Source organism: Cupressus sempervirens, chromosome 7 (assembly GCF_028749045.1).
Source record: "Cupressus sempervirens isolate cs-2001-9-10 chromosome 7, ASM2874904v1, whole genome shotgun sequence".
NCBI lineage: Eukaryota > Viridiplantae > Streptophyta > Pinopsida > Cupressales > Cupressaceae > Cupressus > Cupressus sempervirens.
The window spans coordinates 123,200,123-123,205,806 of record NC_143124.1 but is presented as its reverse complement, the minus strand read 5'-3'; positions in this window follow the sequence as shown (position 1 = coordinate 123,205,806).

The following is a 5,684-nucleotide window of genomic DNA, read 5'->3' as shown; positions in this document are numbered from 1 at the left end:
TAAAGTTCCCCTAATCTATTTTTCATATGAAGAAATTGGTCATATTGCTGCAAGGTGTCCAAACAAAGAAAGAAAGGATGAGAAGAAAAGTCACAAGTGTAATGACAAGAAGGATTTCAAAAATTATAAATCATTCAAGGACAAAGGTAAGAAAACTTTTTTTATGGCTAAAGATTATGATAACTGTGAAGATGAAATAGTATACATTTTTGTGAAAGATGAATATGATGAAGAAGAAGATAAGATGGCACTTATCACTCATGTTAGTAAGAATGACACAAGGATCATAGATAGTGGATTTTCACATCATATGAATTGAGACAAAACAAAGTTTGAACACTTTGAAGACTATGATGGTGGTAGTGTAAGGTTTGGAAACAATGAACCTTGTTGCATAAAAGGGAAAGGTTGAATCTCATTAACCAAAGAACTTATATGTGACAATGCCTATTGGGTTGAAGGACTAAAACATAATTTGCTAAGTGTGGCACAACTAATTAACATTGGATTCAAGGTAGAATTCATGCATGGCAAGGAAAGACTATTGGATGATAAAGGGAATCTGATTGGATCAGGCAAACAAACAAGAGGTAACCTATTTTATCTTGATCTTGGTGATTGTTCATGTTTTATTGCTCAAATGGAAGAAATGTGGTTATGGCACATAAGATTATTTCATTTGAACTTTGATAATATGGTCAAGATAAGAAAATTCAAAAAAGTAAGAGGTATTCCTAGTTTGAAGAAACTAGATGTTGGTTTATGCAAAAAAATTTAGATTGAAAAAATGGGAAAGACTAGTTTTAAGAGAAAAAACTATCAGTCTAAAGATGTCTTGGAAATTGTGCATACTAACCTATGTGGACCCATTGGAATAGAGAACTATAGAGGAGAAAATTTATTTATTCTTTTTGTTGATGACTATTCCAAAATGATGACTATTATGTATCTTAAAGAAAAGTTAGAAGCATTTGAGAAATTCAAATGGTATCTAGCAAGAATATAGAAGGAAATAGGGAAAGGATTGAAATGCTTAAGATTAGACAGAGGTGGTGAATTCATCTCCAATGAATTCGATAACTTTTGCATTGAAAGAGGAATTAGAAGACAAGTATCAGCCCCTAGTACTCCTGAGCAGAATGGAATAGCTAAAAGACGAAACAGATCTATCATGGATTGTGCAAGGACTCTAATGATTGAAAAGAACATTGCTATAAAATATTATTTTGTCAGAGAATTAGTGCAAGATAATGAAATCAGATTGGAATATGTTCATACAAAAGAATAGATTGTAGATATATTCACCAAGCCATTAATTAAGGACGCATTCATGTATATAAGAGGTAAGTTAGGGGTCATTCCCCTATCTAAAGCTCACTAAATAAATTTTTAGTGATTCATCAATAGAAACCAAGTTGAAGATCAATCAGTTGATGCAGCATAAGAAAATATTGCATATGAATCAGTACTCAAGGTACATTGATACTAATTTGATATGTGTTATCTTTGGCATGTGTTATCAACGAGGGAGAAGTTTATTGTCATATCTTTCTAAAATTCATTTTGAGAGAGAAGTATATTGTCAAAGAAGTTATGTAATTCCTTCACAGAGGGAGATCCCTACATGAAAGAAAATAAGTTTTTGGTAAAAATCTAAGATGGAGAAACTTTCTACCAGAGAAAGTCTTGTTCTTAAATTTCATTGTGCTATGACATGTTGTGTTTCCATCAATGACAAAGAGGGAGATTGTTGGATACAACTATCTAATTATGTGTTGTCTTTGATGTTACAAAAATGTCATATTAGTTTTTATTCAATGCTTACCGAGCTCACTTGGTCAGCAGAACAATTTTCCTTGTCTACTGAGCATTCTCGAAGATTACTCTGTGAAGACAGTGTCTACTAATTTCACTTAGGCATCAAAGGAATTTTGGGAGGAAACAATATTAACCGAGTTCTCATGGTTAGTGAAGGAAAGTTGGACAAAGTCAATGTTTACCAAGTTCAATTGGTTGCCAAAGGATTTTGAAAGTTTGTAGTGCTAACCAAGCTTCTATTGGTTAACACAATAAATCATCTCAAAACCAATGTTTATCGAGTAGGGTTGGCCAATGAAGGATTTTTTTGTTTTGACATAAGAAGCTTAATTATTTTAAGTATTATTTGTAGCTGACTATGGTGCTAATTATTGGTTATTGTAATTTGTAATTGAGCTGACTTGACAATCTAGATGGTATATATGCAAGGTAAAGTTGAGATTTTTGTGTGTGTGTGCAAATGTGTTGATTGAATTGAGAAAGAAAGAGTAAGAGTGAACTTGAAGGATAAGTAGGTATCCTTGTGGAGCAAAAAAGTATTATTCAATCAAGAAGTATCTAGTATGAAGTAGAATAGAGATCTATAATTAGCAATCTAGTTGCATCACAATTAGGTCATTTCATTGTTACTTTCTTACCATTGTAGCAATGATCTAAAATCTCTTAACAAAGTTGGTTTAATAGTTAGTTGTAAGTCCTCTAACAAGGTAACAGTTTCATTGAATTGTTTTAAGACCTCTTGCAAGGCCACTCCTTATAGGGTGATTAAATCCTCTAACAACATCACACCTAACAGTGTATTTTGTAAACTTTAATTGGGTTGGATCCTAATAGGGCTCACTTTAGAAGAGTCGAAACAGTAACTAGTTACATTGGTGGTTTTTCCCATATTGGCTTTCCATGTCAAATCTTGATGTCTCATGTGTTCATGTTATTTCTCTCATGCTTGCAAATTAATCACTGTTAATATTTTAAGATTAGTTAAAAGTAAATCACACTCTGTGTTTATCGAGTTACAACACCTTCTATGTGTTTTGCAAATAATAGTAGCAATTAGTTTTTATTGTTAACATCCAAGGGATCTGGGATTTTTTTTAGTGGTAACTGATTCATCCCCCTCTCAGTTACTCCTATATTTTACACACTGCCCTGTGAAAGGCCTGCACTGTTAAGGGCTCCAACACCTTGTTAATGGTGTACATGTTTAAAGGATTTACAAACATTCACTTGGAATGTCACCCTATTAAAGGATTTACAAAATGGTTGTTAAACCAACCTATCTTCATAAGATTTTCATTCTCCTAATACAATGGCTAGAAATTATAGTAGAATGTGTTGACCTGATAAATTACAATCTCAATTGCTGATTTCATATTGATGTTTAGTCCATTCTGATCTAATCCTCTTTGATTTGATATGATTCTATATGAAGTGTTGATACTCTGTTCTGTTAAGTGATACTACAATCCTATCCTTCTTCTATGTCTTTACACCCCTTTCACTTCCTTCAAACTTCACTAGTATTCTCTCCTTGAATTGATTCTCTTCTCACATACTTTCTCATACATTCCAATACATTACTAAATTATGGGGTTTTGACCTCCTTAAAAGGGTTTCATGACTTAGGGTTTGGTATGAATCTATGGTTGAGATTCATCCATCTTTCCCACTCAATTCTTTCCTTTTTCTAATTGGTTGCATGTTTATTTCATAGGGAATCAAAAAGATTTGATGTTATCTTTAATCATTCAAGATTCATCATATGGCAGCTCAAAAATAGTTTACATCTCATTTTGTGAGGGCACAAGCTCTTATGCTAATTCTGTATTACTCGACACTTACTGATTACTAATGCTTGGCACATATAGAAATTGTGTCTTGCTTGGCACCTATAGAAATTTTTTCTTACTCAACACCTATAGTTTACTCAGTACATATTGTAACTCAGCATCTATATTATACACGACATCAACTAAGAAAATTTCTTAAGTGTGTTGACACTCAATTGTCAAAACCAATCTGAGATCAACAGTCTCCCCCTTTGACATGACTGTCAAAAACACTTAACTATACATGATGAATCTAATCTTTTCAAGTATAATAAAACCTCAAAATTGTTCAAAAAAAAATTTGTAAAGGAGTTTATACCTACAAATTTATAACTCCCCCTAAGTTGATGTGCCTTAGCTATATCCACAACTCCTCATGTTGGATTTGTCTCATGTTGATTCTGATACTCTTGCCTTGCTATTTATCTTTCTTTGCTCTATACTAACTCCCCCTTTCATACATCTTTCCTTGTAGTTATTGTTTCCTTTGGGCTTTTCTATTTCTCCCCCTCAAAATTTATCTCCCCAAAATTGTATCTCCCCCTTTTTGATACTAATGTCAAAGGGGTCTATAAATTAACTAAATATTTAGCCAAAAAGGATTTTTTTACCTCCATTACAATCCTCAGAGCAACATCCCAGTTTTCTAGTGCAATTTCTAATGATTTAAGCTAGATGGTTGTCTCTACTACAAGGTGAACTAGCCCTTCTAATCTAGAAAGATTGGGGTCTTTCTTTAACACATTTTCAGCATAGGCTAGTTCTTTCTACAAAATTTCCATGTGTGGCATTATCATAGATTGAATCTGTATGAATTTGGACTTTGTATTTGCCTCATCTATTGTTAACATAGCTAGTTCCTTCTGAGTGTGAAGCATATTTTGAAAATGCTTCTCACTCTGAGTTGGATCGCTTGGTAGTTGCATAGAAAATAATTTTAAATTCCTCTCCAAGCTCATAATTCGATGGCTAGTTTCCTAAGTGAATATGGAAGGATCACATAGCTTTGTGTACAATGAGAAAATGTTCTCAAGTACTTCCTTCACTTTTTCAATTTTCTTTGCTAGTTCAACTTGTGATAGTGTTATTTCACTTGATATTCTTTCATTCACCTTTGTTTGAAACTTCTTTTCAAACCATTCTAACAATTTTACATTTGTATCAAGGTCTTCATTTTGTACCTGGTCCATTATATTGGATAGTTGCTTCATAATGTTCATAATTTCATCAGGTACTTGCAAGCTAAATGCATCTAGAAAGATGTCTTTTATCTCAATTAGTGCTTTTCTTTATTTATACTCATTTATGAGTATCTCCTATTTCTTTTTCTTTTCCAGTGCCTCTTGTAGTTCATTTATCTATTCAATGTTCATGGTTGCATAGTCATACTTTAAAATGACTATTTCTTTATCTAGAGTAGGGTCTCCATAATGAAGTACCCTTGCACCCTTTGTAGAGCTCAAGCTTGGTGCTAAAATTTGAAGTGGTATTGCTTCAGTACTCAACTTTTGAGATGTTCTAGTGGGAGTCCCTATTGTAGAAAAATTTATTAGTGTTTATATTTCCTCTTGCTCCTTCTCCTTAGGACTTTCCTTGTCCTCTTCAGATCTTTCCTTGTCAATCATAGTGATCTTTTGGGGGGAACCTTGTTCTTGTGTTGTAAAGACAAAAGTATGCATCTATCCTATTTGATCCTTTATTGGCTCCTTAGCAGTTGTAGTGACTGGTATTGTCAAGTCAACCTTAGCTGATGTATCTTGTGTAGCTTGCTCTTGGGGTTGTCCACTTGTAGCTATTGGGATATGAGAAGGTGGTTCTTGTGGATTCACCTTATCCCTTGTGAATTCAACTATATCTTTTTGTAGTTCTTCCACAATCACCAAGATTAGATTTGTACACAAATGTTCTTGTAGTGTAGTCTGGTGAAGGATTATTTTAAGATCCTCTACAATTAGTGGGTCTATGTTCTGACCAGAACTATTAGGAACATCTTGTATAGTTACTATATCTGTAGGTGTGGGAGTTACATGGGGAGGA